We start from the raw sequence: 16,087 nt of genomic DNA on the forward strand, positions 1-16,087 counted from the left end.
ATGACAAAAACTACACCAATTTTGCAGGGAAAATTAAAAATAACCGACTTCCTGTTGGGATTCGGATTTCATACCAAGAGACTTTTTTGTAGCTATTGGTGTGTTACATATGTTTACTGATTTTCGTACATGTACGTGACATGTAGCTCGAGGCGCACTCCATTGAAAATGTATAGGTGGCGCTATCGAGCCATTTTGCCACACCCAATGGAATATTAGCCTCCAGATGTGTTCAGGTCAGTACTCTTATCAAACATTTGAAGTTTGGGCAAGATCTGATATTTTATGACTGAGTTACAGCAACTTCTACTCCCATGGCGAGACATCGAACTTTGACATGGCGCCATGGACACGCCCTTTAACGAAAACTCAAGATCTTCTCAATTTAACATTGTACAGGCCTTTAGATTAAACTGACGACAAAAAAGACATTGATGTCAAAAATTTCTAGGAGTAGTTTGTCGCAGCGTAAAATATGTCACTTCCTGTTGCCAATAGGTGGCGCTATGACTATAACTGAATATGGTCGTGTCAAACTGTTCAGGACAGGAGTCTCATGCAACATGTGAAGTTTGGGGCAGATTGGTCATTGTATGTCTGAGTTATAGCAACTTCCAGTTTCATGGCGAATCATCGAAATTCGCCAGGCCGCCACACACAGGCCCTTCAACGAAAACTCAAAAGCTTCGCAATTTAACATCGCAAAGGCCTTTAGATTAGGCATACCAAATTTGGTGTTGATCTGAATTAATCTCTAGGAGGAGTTCGTTAAAATACAACGCATGGAAATGACAAAAATGACACAAAATTTGCTCATAATATTAGAAATAACCGACTTCCTGTTGGGTTTCGTATTTTGCTCCAAGAGACTTTTTTGTAGGTATTGGAGAGTTACATGTGTATACCGATTTTCATACATGTACATGAAACGTAGCTCGAGGCGCACACCGTTGAACGTGTATAGGTGGCGCTGTTGAGCCATTTTGGCACACCCACTTCTGAAACCCATATCAGACGTAAATTTTCGCCAGTTCTGAGGTGTGTGCAAAGTTTCATGACTTTTTGAGCATGTTTAGGCCCTCAAAAATGCGATTCATCTTAGAGAAGAAGAATAATATTAATAATAATAATAATAATAAACGGAGCAATTCCAAGAGGGTCCTCACACCATCGGTGCTCGGGCCCTAATTAAAGCTGCAAGCAGCGATGAACGGGCCCTCGCACCCGGGCTCACCGCCATCGTGTGGCTTTAGTAAAAAGGTGAACATTGAGAAATATGCATTTAATGTCCTAAATATAAGTGGAATATATCAAAGTATATCCCATATATGTGCCAATCTTACCGTTGCCAGCAGGTGGCGCTATCATTATAATGGAATATTGGCCTTCAGAGGTGTTCAGGCCAGGACTCTTATCAAACATGTGAAGTTTGGGGAAGATTGAACATTTTATGCTTGAGTTAAAACAACTTCTCTTGCTGTGGCAAGACATCAAATTTTGTCATGGCGCCATGGAAACGCCCTTTAACAAAAACTCAAGATCTCCAAAAGTTAACATTGCACAGGCCTTTAGATTAGACTGACCACAAAATATATGTTAATCTCAAAATAATTATAGGAGTAGTTTGTCGCAGCGTAAAACATGTCACTTCCTGTTGCCAATAGGTGGCGCTATGACTATAACTGAATGTGGGCATGTAGATCTGTTAAAGGCAGAAGTTTTATCTAACATGTGAAGTTTGGGGCAGATTGGACATTGTATGTCTGAGTTACAGCAACTTCCTTTTTCATGGCGAAACATCAAAATTTGTCAGGCCGCCATGGACATGGCCTTTAACGAAATCTAAAGATCTTCGCAATTTAACATCGCAAAGGGCTTAAGATTACACTGACCAAGTTTGTTGTTGATCTGAATAAATCTCTAGGAGGAGTTCGTTAAAGTACAACCCCTGAAAATGGCAAAAACAACGCAAATTTTGCAGAGAAAATTCTAAATAACCGATTTCCTGTTGGGATTCGGATTTCGTGCCAAGAGACTTTTTTGTAGGTATTGCTGTGTTACATGTGTATACCGATTTTTGTACATGTACGTGAAACATAGCTCGAGGCGCACTCTGTTGAAAGTGTATAGGTGGCGCTATCGAGCCATTTTGCCACACCTGATGGAATTTTCGCCTTCAGATGTGTTCAGGCCAGGACTCTTATCACACATGTGCAGTTTGGGGAAGATCGGACATTTTATGCCTGAGTTATAACATCTTTTATTCCCATGGCGAGACATCGAACTTCGTGACGGCGCCATGGACACGCCTTTTAACGAAAACTCAAGATCTTCACAACTTAACATCGCACAGGCCTTTAGATTAGACTGACCACAAAAAAGACATTGATGTCATAAAATTTCTAGGAGTAGTTCTTCGCAGCATAAAATATGACACTTCCTGTTGCCAATAGGTGGCGCTATGACTATAACTGCATATGGGCATGTCAATCTATTCTGTTCCAGAGTCTTATCAACCATGTGACGTTTGGGGCAGATTGGACATTGTATGTCTGAGTTATAGCAACTTCATTTTTCATGGCGAGTCATCGAAATTCGCCAGGCCGCCACGGACACGCCCTTCAAAGAAAACTCAAAATCTTCGCAATTTAACATCGCAAAGGCCTTTAGATTAGGCATACCAAATTTGGTGTTGATTTGAAGAAATCTCTAGGAGGAGTTCGTTAAAATACAACGCATGGAAATGGCAAAAATGACACAAAATTTGCTCATAATATTACAAATAACCGACTTCCTGTTGGGTTTAGAATTTTTCTCCAAGAGTCTTTTTTGTAGGTATTGATGTGTTACATGTGTGTACCGATTTTCATACATGTACGTGAAATGTCACTCGAGGCGCACACCGCTGAACGTGCATAGGTGGCGCTGTCGAGCCATTTTACCATGCCCACTTCTGAAACCCATATCAGATGTAAATTTTCGCCAGTTTGGAGGCGTGTGCAAAATTTGGTGACTTTTTGAGCATGTTTAGGCCCTCAAAAATGCGATTCATTTTGGAGAAGCGGAATAATAATAATAATAATAAACGGAGCAATTCCAATAGGGTCCTCACACCATCGGTGCTCGGGCCCTAATAATAAACAAAACAGATACAAGAGGGTCCTCGCACCTCGGTGCTCGGGCCCTAATAATTAAAGCTGCAAGCAGCGATGAACGGGCCCTTGCACCCGGGCTCACCGGCAGTAAGTGGCTTTAGTAGATATGTGAACGGTGAGAAATATTCATTTAAACTCAGAAACATAAGTGGAATATGTCAAAGTTTATTCCATATATCTGCCAATTATCCTGTTGTAAGCAGGTGGCGCTATCATTATAATGGAATATTGGCCTTCAGATGTGTTCAGGCAAGGACTCTTATCGAACATGTGAAGTTTGGGGAAGACTGAACATTTAATGCCTGAGTTACAACAACTTCTCTTCCTATGGCGAGACATCAAATTTTGTCATGGCGCCATGGACACACCCTTTAACAAAATCTCAAGATCTCCACAATTTAACATTGCAAAGAACTTTAGATTAGACTGACCAAAATAAAATGTTGATGTCATAAAATTTCTTGGAGGAGTTATTTTCAGTGTAAAACATTGACACTTCCTGTTGCCAGCAGGTGGCGCTATGACTATGACTGAATATGGGCATGTAGATCTGTTAAGGGCAGAAGTCTTATCTAACATGTGAAGTTTGAGGCAGATTGGACATTGTATGTCTGAGTTACAGCTGCTTCCTTTTTCATGGCGAAACATCGCAATTTGTCAGGCTGCCATGGACACGCCCTTTAACGAAACCTCAAGATCTTCGCAATTAAACATCGCAAAGGGCTTAAGATTACACTGACCAAGTTTGGTGTTTATCTGAATAAATCTCTAGGAGGAGTTCGTTAAAGTACAACCCCTGAAAATGGCAAAAACGATGCCAATTTTGCAGAGAAAATTCTAAATAACCGACTTCCTGTTGGGATTCGGATTTCGTACCAAGAGACTTTTTTGTAGGTATTGGTGTGTTACATGTGTGTACCGATTTTTGTACATGTACGTGAAACATAGCTCGAGGCGCACTCTGTTGAATGTGCATATGCACTCTGTTGAAAGTGTATAGGTGGCGCTATTGAGCCATTTTGCAACACCCAATGGAATATTTGCCTTCATATCTGTTCAGGCCTGGACCCTTATCACACATGTGAAGTGTGGGGAAGATCGGACATTTTATGCCTGAGTTATAATATCTTTTATTCCCATGGCGAGACATCGAACTTCGTCACGGCGCCATGGACACGCCTTTTAACAAAAACTCAAGATCTTCACAACTAAACATCACACAGGTCTTTAGATTAGACTGACCACAAAAGAGACATTGATGTCATAACATTTCTAGAAATAGTTTGTCGCAGTCTGAAATATGTCACTTCCTGTTGCCAATAGGTGGCGCTATGACTATAACTGAATATGGGCATGTAGTCTTGTTCAGGTCAAGAGTCTTATCCAACATATGTAGTTTGGGGCAGATTGGACATTGTATGTGTGAGTTATAGCAACTTCATTTTTCGTGGCGAATCATCGAAATTTGCCAGGCCGCCACGGACACGCCCTTCAACGAAAACTCAAGATCTTCGCAATTTAACATCGCAAAGGCCTTTAGATTAGGCATACCAAATTTGGTGTTGATTTGAAGAAATCTCTAGGAGGAGTTTGTTAAAATACAACACACGGAAATGACCAAAATTACACAAAATATGCTCATAATATTAAAAATAACCGACTTCCTGTTGGGTTTAGAATTTCGCTCCAAGAGTCTTTTTTGTAGGTATTGGTGTGTTACATATGTGTGCCAATTTTCGTGCATGTACGTGAAACATAGCTGGAAGGCTGTTGATTTTCTTGTTATAGGTGGCGCTGTCGAGCCTTTTTGCCACACCCTCTTCTGAATCCTATATCAGACGAAAATTTTCACCAGGTTTGACGCGTGTGCAAAGTTTCATGACTTTTTGAGCATGTTAAAGCCCTCAAAAATGTGATTCATTCGGGAGAAGAAGAAGAAGAAGAAGAATAATAATTAAAGCTGCAAGCAGCGATGAACGGGCCCTCGCACCCGGGCTCACCGGCAGCGAGTGGCTTTAGTAAATAGGTGAGTGGTGAGAAATATGCATTTAAACTCATAAATATTAGTGGAATATATCAAAGTTATTCCATATATGTGCCAATCTTCCTGTTGCCAGCAGGTGGCGCTATCATTATAATGGAATATTGGCCTTCAGTTGTGTTCAGGGCAGGACTCTTATTGAACATGTGAAGTTTGGGGAAGATCGAACATTTTATGCCTGAGTTACAACAACTTCCTTTACTGTGGCGAGACAGCAAATTTTGTCATGACGCCATGGACACGCCCTTTAAAAAAAAAAAAAGATCTCCATAATTTATTATTTCACAGGCCTTTAGATTAGACTGACCACAAAAAAAAACATTAATGTAATTCTATTTCTAGGAGTAGTTTGTCGCAGCGTAAAACATGTCACTTACTGTTGCCAGCAGGTGGCGCTATGACTATAACTGAATATGGGCATGTAGATCTGTTAAGGGCAGAAGTCTTATCTAACATGTGAAGTTTGGGGCAGATTGGACATTGTATGTCTGAGTTACAGCAACTTCCTTTTTCATGGTGAAACATCGTAATTTGTCAGGCCGCCATGGACACGCCCTCTATCGAAACCTCAAGATCTTCGCAATTTAACATTGCAAAGGCCTTTAGATTTAACTGACCAAGTTTGGTGTTGATCGGAATAAATTTCTAGGAGGAGTTCGTTAAAGTACAACCCCTGAAAATGGCAAAAAAACCGCCAATTTTGCAGAGAAAATTCTAAATAACCGACTTCCTGTTGGGATTCGGATTTCGTACCAAGAGACTTTTTTGTAGGTATTGGTGTGTTACATTTGTGTACCGATTTTTGTAAATGCACGTGAAACATAGCTCGAGGTGCACTCCGTTGAAAATGTATAGGTGGCGCTATGGAGCCATTTCGCCACACCCAATGGAATATTGGCCTTCGGTTGTGTTCAGGCCAGGACTCTTATCAAACATGTGAAGTTTGGGGAAGATCAGACATTTTATGCCTGAGTTACAAATTTTATTCCCATGGCGAGACATCAAACTTTGTCACGTCGCCAAGGACACACCATTTATCGAAAACTCAAGATAATCACAATTCACTATCGCAAAGGCCTTTAGATTAAACTGACCATAACACAATTTAGATTTTATTAGATTTCTAGGAGTAGTTCATTGCAGCGTAAAGCATTCACTTCCTGTTGCCAGCAGGTGGCGCCATGACTATAACTAAATTTGGTAATGTTGATCTGTTCAGGTCAGGAGTCTTATCAAACATGTGAAGTTTGGTGCAGATTGGACATTTTTTGTCTAAGTTATGGCAACTTCATTTTTCATGGCGAAACATCGAAATTCGCCAAGCCGCCACAGACACGCCCTCAAACGAAAACTCTAGATCTTCGCAATTTAACATCGCAAAGGCCTTTAGATTACACTGACAAACTTTGGTGTTGATCTGAATAAATCTCTAGGAGGAGTTCGTTAAAGTACAACCCCCGGAAATGGCAAAAATGACAAAATTTCGGATGAGAAAAAAAATAATAACTGACTTCCTGTTGGGATTTGGATTTCGTACCAAGATACTTTTTTGTAGATATTGGTGTGTTACATGTGTGTACCGATTTTCATACAAGTACGTGAAACGTAGCTCAAGATGCACTTCGTTGAAAATTTATAGGTGGCGCTGTCGAGCCATTTTGCCACACCCACCTTAGTAAACCATTGCATACCTAATATTTTTCCAGCTCTGACGTGTGTGCCAAGTTTCATGACTTTTCGAGAAAGTTTCAGAAAAATAATAATAATAATAATAATAATAAACAACACAGAAACAAGAGGGTCCTCACACCATCGGTGCTCGGGCCCTAATTAAAGCTGCAAGCAGCGATGAACGGGCCCTCGCACCCGGGCTCACCGGCAGCAAGTGGCTTTAGTTAATAGGTGAACGGTGAGAAATATGCGTTTAAACTCATAAATATATGTAGAATATATCAATGTTTATTCCATATATGTGCCAATCTTCCTGTTGCCAGCAGGTGGCGCTATCATTATAATGGAATATTGGCCTTCAGATGTGTTCAGGGCAGGACGCTTATCACACAAGTGAAGTTTGGGAATGATCGGACACAACATCCCTATTTCATGGCGAAACATCGAAATTTGTCAGGCCGCCATGGACACGCCCTTAAACGAAACCTCAAGATCTTCGCAATTTATTATCGCAAAGGGCTTTAGATTACACTGACCAAGTTTGGTGTTGATCGGAATAAATCTCTAGTAGGAGTTCGTTAAAGTACAACCCCTGAAAATGGCAAAAACAACACCAATTTTGAAGGGAAAATTCAAAATAACCGACTTCCTGTTGGGATCCGGATTTCGTACCAAGAGACTTTTTTGTAGGTATTGGAGTGTTACATACGTGTACAAATTTTTGTACATGTACGTGAAACATAGCTTGAGGCGCACTCCGTTGAAAGTGTATAGGTGGCGCTATAGAGCCATTCTGCCACAACCGGTGGAATATTGGCCTGCAGATCTGTTCAGGCCAGGACTCTTATCACACATGTGAAGTTTGGATAAGATTGGACATTTTATGCCTGAGTTATAACATCTTTTATTCACATGGCGAGACATCAAACTTTGTGACGGTGCCATGAACAAGCCTTTTAACGAAAACTCAAGATCTTCACAACTGAACATCGCACAGGCCTTTAGATTAGACTGACCACAAAAAAGACATTGATGTCATAAAATTTCTAGGAGTAGTTCGTCGCAGCGTAAAATAAGTCACTTCCTGTTGCCAATAGGTGGCGCTATGACTATAACTGAATATGGGCATGTCTATCTGTTCAGGTTCGGAGTCTCATCAAACATGTGAAGTTTGGGGCAGATTGGACATTGTATGTGTGAGTTATAGCAACTTCATTTTTCATGGTGAATCATCGAAATTTGCCAGGCTGCCACGGACACGCCCTTCAACGAAAACTCAAGATCTTCGCAATTTAACATCGCAAAGGCCTTTAGATTAGGCATACCAAATTTGGTGTTGATTTGAAGAACTCTCTAGGAGGAGTTCGTTAAAATACAACACATGGAAATGACCAAAATTACACAAAATATGCTCATAATATTAAAAATAACCGACTTCCTGTTGGGTTTAGAATTTCGCTCCAAGAGTCTTTTTTGTAGGTATTGGTGTGTTACATATGTGTGCCAATTTTCGTGCATGTACGTGAAACATAGCTGGAAGGCTGTTGATTTTCTTGGTATAGGTGGCGCTGTCGAGCCATTTTGCCACACCCTCTTCTGAATCCTATATCAGACGAAAATTTTCACCAGGTTTGACGCGTGTGCAAAGTTTCATGACTTTTTGAGCATGTTAAAGCCCTCAAAAATGCGATTCATTCGGGAGAAGAAGAAGAAGAAGAAGAAGAAGAATAATTAAAGCTGCAAGCAGCGATGAACGGGCCCTCGCACCCGGGCTCACCGGCAGCGAGTGGTTTTAGTAAATAGGTGAACGGTGAGAAACATGCATTTAAACTCATAAATATAAGTGGAATATATCAAAGTTTACTCCATATTTGTGCCAATCTTTGTGTTGCCAGCAGGTGGTGCTCTCATTATAATGGAATATTAGGCCTTCAGATGTGTTCAGGGCAGGACTCTTATCAAACATGTGAAGTTTGGGGAAGATCGAACAAATTATGCCTGAGTTACAACAACTTCTCTTGCTGTGGCGAGACATCAAAATTTGTCATGACGCCATGGACATGCCCTTTAACAAAAACTCAAGATCTCCACAAGTTAACATTGCACAGGCCTTTAGATTAGACTGACTACAAAAAATACATTAATCTCAAAAAAATTCTAGGAGTAGTTTGTCACAGCATACAACATGTCACTTCCTGTTGCCAGCAGGTGGCGCTATGACTATAACTGAATATGGGCATGTAGATCTGTTAAGGGCAGAAGTCTTATCTAACATGTGAAGTTTGGGGCAGATTGGACATTGTACGTCTGAGTAACAGCAACTTCCTTTTTCATGGCGAAACATCGAATTTTGTCAGGCCGCCATGGACACGCCCTTTAACAAAACCTCAAAATCTTCGCAATTTAACATCGCAAACACCTTTAGATTTAACTGACCAAGTTTGGTGTTGATCTGAATATATCTCTAGGAGTAGTTTGTTAAATTACAACCCTTGAAAATGGCAAAAACAACACCAATTTTGCAGAGAAAATTCTAAGTAACCGACTTCCTGATGGGATTCGGATTTCGTACCAAGAGACTTTTTTTGTAGGTATTGGTGTGTTACATGTGTGTACCGATTTTTGTACATGTACGTGAAAAATAGCTCGAGGCGCACTCCATTGAATGTGCATATGCACTCCGTTGAAAGTTTATAGGTGGCACTATCGAGCCATTTTGCCACACCCAATGGAATATTGGCCTTCAGATCTGTTCAGGCCAGGACCCTTATCACACATGTGAAGTTTGGGCAAGATCGGACACTTTATGCCTGAGTTATAACATCTTTTATTCCCATGACGAGACATCGAACTTCGTCACGGCGCCATGGACACACCTTTTAACAAAAACTCAAGATCTTCAAAACTAAACATCACACAGGTCTTTAGATTAGACTGACCATAAAAAAAGACATTGATGTCATAAAATTTCTAGAAATAGTCTGTCACAGTGTAAAATATGTCACTTCCTGTTGCCAATAGGTGGCGCTATGACTATAACTGAATATGGGCATGTCAATCTGTTCAGGTCAGGAGTCTCATCAAACATGTGAAGTTTGGGGCAGATTGGTCATTGTATGTCTGAGTTATAGCAACTTCCTGTTTCATGGCGAATCATCGAAATTTGCCTGGCCACCACGGACACGCCCATTAACGAAAACTCAAAAGCTTCGCAATTTAACATCGCAAAGGCCTTCAGATTAGGCATACCAAATTTGGTGTTGATCTGAATGAATCTCTAGGAGGAGTTCGTTAAAATACAACGCATGGAAATGACAAAAATGACACAAAATTTGCTCATAATATTAGTAATAACCGACTTTCTTTTGGGTTTCGGATTTTGCTCCAAGAGACTTTTTTGTAGGTATTGGAGAGTTACATGTGTATACCGATTTTCATACATGTACATGAAACGTAGCTCGAGGCGCACACCGTTGAACGTGTATAGGTGGCGCTGTTGAGCCATTTTGCCACACCCACTTCTGAAACCCATATCAGACGTAAATTTTCGCCAGTTCTGAGGTGTGTGCAAAGTTTCATGACTTTTCGAGCATGTTTAGGCCCTCAAAAATGCGATTCATTTTGGAGAAGAAGAATAATAATAATAATAATAATAATAATAATAATAATAATAATAATAATAATAATAATAAACGGAGCAATTCCAAGAGGGTCCTCACACCATCGGTGCTCGGGCCCTAATTAAAGCTGCAAGCAGCGATGAACGGGCCCTCGCACCCGGGCTCACCGGCAGCGAGTGGCTTTAGTTAATAGGTGAACGGTGAGAAATATGCGTTTAAACTCATAAATATAAGTAGAATATATCAATGTTTATTCCATATATGTGCCAATCTTCCTGTTGCCAGCAGGTGGCGCTATCATTATAATGGAATATTGGCCTTCAGATGTGTTCAGGGCAGGACTTTTATCGAACATGTGAGGTTTGGGGAGGATTGGACATTTTATTCCTGAGTTACAACAACATCCTATTTCATGGCAAAACAATGAAATTTGTCAGGCCGCCATGGACACGCCCTTTAACGAAACCTCAAGATCTTCGCAATTTAAGATCGCAAAAGGCTTTAGATTACACTGACCAAGTTTGGTGTTGATCTGAATAAATATCTAGGAGGAGTTCGTTAAAGTACAACCCCTGAAAATGGGCAAAAAAACACTAATTTTGCAGAGAAAATTCCAAATAACTGACTTCCTGTTGGGATTCGGACTTCGTACCAAGAGACTTTTTCGTAGATATTGGTGTGTTACATGTGTGTACCGATTTTTGTACATGTACGTGAAACATAGCTCAAGGCGCACTCCGTTTAAAGTGTATACGCACTCCGTTGAAAGTGTATAGGTGGCGCTATTGAGCCATTTTGCCACACTCGATGGAATATTGGCCTTCAGATCTGTCCAGGCCAGGACCCTTATCACACAAGTGAAGTTTGGGCAAGATCGGACATTTTATGCCTGAGTTATAACATCTTTTATTCCCATGGCGAGACATTGAACTTCATCACGGCGCCATGGACACACCTTTTAACAAAAACTCAAGATCTTCACAACTAAACATCACACAGGTCTTTAGATTAGACTGACCACAAAAAATACATTGATGTCATAAAATTTCTAGGAGTAGTTTGTCGCAGTGCAAAATATGTAACTTCCTGTTGCCAATAGGTGGCGCTATGACTATAACTGAATATTGGCATGTAGATCTGTTCAGGTCAAGAGTCTTATCCAACATGTGAAGTTTGGGGCAGATTGGACATTGTATGTCTGAGTTACAGCAACTTCCTTTATCATGGCGAAACATCGAAATTTGTCAGGCCGCCATGGACCCGCCCTTTAACGAAAGCTCAAGTCCTTCGCAATTTATTATCGCAAAGGGCTTTAGATTACACTGACCAAGTTTGGTGTTGATCTGAATAAATCTCTAGGAGGAGTTCGTTAAAGTACAACCCCTGAAAATGGCAAAAACAACAGCAATTTTGAAGGGAAAATTCAAAATAACCGACTTCCTGTTGGGATCCGGATTTCGTACCAAGAGACTTTTTTGTAGGTATTGGAGTGTTACATGTGTGTACCAATTTTTGTACATGTACGTGAAACATAGCTCGAGGCGAACTCCGTTGAAAGTGTATAGGTGGCGCTATAGAGCCATTCTGCCACACCCGGTGGAATATTGGCCTGAAGATCTGTTCAGGCCAGGACTCTTATCACACATGTGAAGTTTGGGGAAGATCGGACATCTTATGCCTGAGTTATAACATCTTTTATTCGCATGGCGAGACATCGAACTTCGTCGCGGCGCCATGAACAAGCCTTTTAACGAAAACTCAAGATCTTCACAACTGAACATCGCACAGGCCTTTAGATTAGACTGACCACAAAAAAGACATTGATGTCATAAAATTTCTAGGAGTAGTTCGTCGCAGCGTAAAATATGTCACTTCCTGTTGCCAATAGGTGGCGCTATGACTATAACTGAATATGGGCATGTCAATCTGTTCAGGTTCGGAGTCTCATCAAACATGTGAAGTTTGGGGCAGATTGGTCATTGTATGTGTGAGTTATAGCAACTTCATTTTTCATGGCGAATCATCGAAATTCGCCAGGCCGCCACGGACACGCCCTTCAACGAAAAGTCAGGATCTTCGCAATTTAACATCGCAAAGGCCTTTAGATTAGGCATACCAAATTTGGTGTTGATTTGAAGAACTCTCTAGGAGGAGTTCGTTAAAATACAACACATGGAAATGACCAAAATTACACAAAATATGCTCATAATATTAAAAATAACCGACTTCCTGTTGGGTTTAGAATTTCGCTCCAAGAGTCTTTTTTGTAGGTATTGGTGTGTTACATATGTGTGCCAATTTTCGTGCATGTACGTGAAACATAGCTGGAAGGCTGTTGATTTTCTTGGTATAGGTGGCGCTGTCGAGCCATTTTGCCACACCCTCTTCTGAATCCTATATCAGACGAAAATTTTCACCAGGTTTGAAGCGTGTGCAAAGTTTCATGACTTTTTGAGCATGTTAAAGCCCTCAAAAATGCGATTCATTCGGGAGAAGAAGAAGAAGAAGAATAATAATAATAAATATAGCTGCAAGCAGCGATGGCGGGCTCAAGCCACCAATGCCATCGCCACCCCGGTGGCATCAGGTAAACTGTGCCCAGCGGGCACATGCATTCACAATATCCCTCTGGCAGTGAGGTTTTAAAGGATATGGCAGTTAAAGGGTTAATCCGAATCATCAAGACTTTAAAATCACATTCACAGAACAATATATATAACTTTAGTGACACTTTACAATAATATTTCATTTCTAAACATTATGTTAACATGAACAATATTTATATAGCATTCATTCATGTCAGTTAATATTCCAAACTTAAACATTAAAACATTGTTTTATTGTGATTTTTTTCCAAGCACATTTTACCAATTCCAAACCATATCAATCTTAATAACTACCATTATTTTTTATTTAATCATTTATGAGTGCTATACAATAGTCCAGGAAAGCTGGAAGAGAAAAACTCCTTATATTCATGTGTGCAGAATTATTGGGCATGTTTTCTTTTACAGATGAAATGCGCTAAAAAAAGAGTTTTAACTCTGTAAAGCCTGTGAGAAATATCAAACACAAATGCAATACAGAAATTGATAAGTTAAGACTTGGCCATTGTACAAAAAATGCTGACTGGGTCATGAGGTCAGAAAAGAAGAAGAAAAAAACAGGTCAAGAAGAACTGACAAAAAGAATTGCAAAATAATTAGGAATTAATGTGAAGATTAATTTTTAGTCAATTCTGCAAGACAGACTTTCAGGAAAGGAGGTGGAATAAAAAACAGCTCCTAAATCTTAATCCCGGATTCTGAAAGATATATTCCTCAAACCATCGGACAAGAGGAGGTGGTGCTGGTCCTTCACGAGTCACTCTAATCTGTTCATAAAGCCTATATATAAAGTCTTAATATATAGTATTTCACAATACTTCATGGTATTCTAATTAAATCATTTTTTGAATCTTAGATCTCTCAGAACCTGACACAGAGTAATTCTGGAGACTCCAGGAAAGTGGCAGTTCTGTAAAATGTTGGCGCTGGAGACTAAATGCTCCCTGATAGTTTCACACCTAATTCACTCACACACACACACACACACACATTACCCACAGTGACAGAGGGACAGAGTTACATCAGATGTTTGATAGTTTTTTAATTTTCTATCATCCATATAGTGTTGTATAGTCATGAAACTATGCATATTTCCTCAGAATGACTTGTCTTCTATGTGTACATTTTTTTGAAGTGTTTAGAAGCTGCACTTTAAAAAAATAAAATACTCGTTTCTACAATAATTATTTAAAAGTAATCCTATAGCTCCATCTGGTGGCCATTATTGGTACTAAGAATTGCAAGCTTGATTTATAAGTTATGATAGTTTTAATTTTATGCTGGCTCTTGAAAATGATAAAGCTATGAAACTTACTGTGCTTCCTTCAAATGAGGACTTCTACTTATATAAAAAATTGTGAAGAGTTGGAATTAAAATGTTTAAAGATATCGTAAAATAACTATTGTATTTTTTTATGTTACTTTAATAAATCACTATGGCCACACCATTTAAGGTATCCTAAACCCATTCGCAATTTAACATCTTCAGTATATTAGCATCATGTTGAAAAAGTTTGGTGTGAACTACTTATGTCTTCTCGGAGGAGTATGAATTCATTTGTACATGCTGATTTTATCATAAATCCACAATAAAATTTCTGAGTTCTGTATCAATCTGTGTTGTTGTTTGTTTATTTTTATTTTTTTTATTTTTCATAGGAAGATAACTGAAAAGATTACTCTCCTTTTTAATAAATGTGCTTATAAACCAAGAACAAGCTATTTATAGCTGTATTTATAAACTGCTTACTACTGACTATTAATATTGGGACAAGGCTTTATAAAGCATAAACTGACTATTTACTAATGAGTGCAGTTATTATAAAGTGTTACCAATGCATTTACTAATGATAACAAATTAGACATTATTTAACAGTGTTATTAAATCCTTTAATGACTTATAAGCATTTGTGAAAGAAGCTTAGTCTTGATCTGTGAACTGAACAGTTTTACTGTTACATCCATGAGATTTTAAAAATGTAGATACATGTCATGTCACAGGATGGAATAGGTCAGTATCAAATGAGTTGAAATTATTATTTGCAGCACAAATAAGTATTTTTAGAATTTTGTTTTTAATTCCTGAAACTGTCAGAAAAGGATAAGGCCTAAGAGATTTCTTAAGCTGTAATGAAAACAGCAATGTTAGCAACAGCAACAAAAAATAACAATTTAAAATACATTTTTTTTCTGGTGATTAAAGAGATGATTAAGTCTCTCTCTCTCTCTCTCATTGTGTCTGCCACTCAGCTCATGCCCATCCCCCACTCACACACACACACTCACACACACACATGCACTCAGTCAGCACACATACATTGCTCAAACAGAGGGACAGAGTGAGTTGAGATGTCTGACAGTTTTTTTTATTTTCTTTAAATCATACAGTGTTGTAAGGTCATGAAACTATGCATATGTCCTCAGAATGATTTGATCTCTGTATGATTTTTTTTTTAAGTGTTTGGAAGCTGCAATTTAAAAATACAAGACAATTAATGATTCCCTTTTTACTGTCATTTCAAAAAATCACCACGACAAAACGGTTCAAGCTAACCAAAATCCGTTCGCAATTTAAGTTCCTCAATGTTTTTTCAACATGTAGACAAAGTTTGGGGAGTATAGTGAACATTTCCTCTGAGGAGAATGCATTAAATCAGAGCTCAATTTAAATATTCAAATCAAAATAGCCGACTTCCTGTTGGTCGTAGCTGATGACTGTGAATTAGAAAGTTGTCCGTCTTGATAAGAACAATTTATGTACCAAGTTTGGTGTCTGTAGCTAAAACTAAACCCCCCACTTTTGACAAAAGGTGGCGCTATAGCATGCCTCCTTCACGCCCTTTTAAAAGCTTTTCCCATTGTCTAGCTATCACTAATACTGATATGTGTTTTTAGTTTCATGTAAATCTGAGGTTGGTGTCTGCCTCAAACTCATCATAACAGAACATTCAAGTTTGACACGTTGCCATGGCAACGCCATATCAGATATCAATA

General features: G+C 39.2%; 1 long non-coding RNA gene across 2 annotated transcripts in view; it reads left to right on the plus strand.

Annotated features, from left to right (window-relative positions):
- LOC128011157 (uncharacterized) overlaps positions 1 to 16,087 on the plus strand; it is a 128,143-nt gene that overhangs the window by 49,403 nt on the left and 62,653 nt on the right. The window contains exon 2 of one of the 2 annotated variants that reach the window (XR_008182482.1): positions 12,758 to 12,907. The exons of the other annotated variant lie outside the window; for it this stretch is intronic. This is a non-coding gene — a long non-coding RNA (uncharacterized LOC128011157). The remainder of the gene's footprint in view (positions 1 to 12,757; positions 12,908 to 16,087) is intronic. 2 annotated transcript variants of the gene reach the window in all.

The sequence above is a fragment of the Carassius gibelio genome, chromosome B23 (genome assembly GCF_023724105.1).
Source record: "Carassius gibelio isolate Cgi1373 ecotype wild population from Czech Republic chromosome B23, carGib1.2-hapl.c, whole genome shotgun sequence".
NCBI classification, from domain to species: domain Eukaryota; kingdom Metazoa; phylum Chordata; class Actinopteri; order Cypriniformes; family Cyprinidae; genus Carassius; species Carassius gibelio.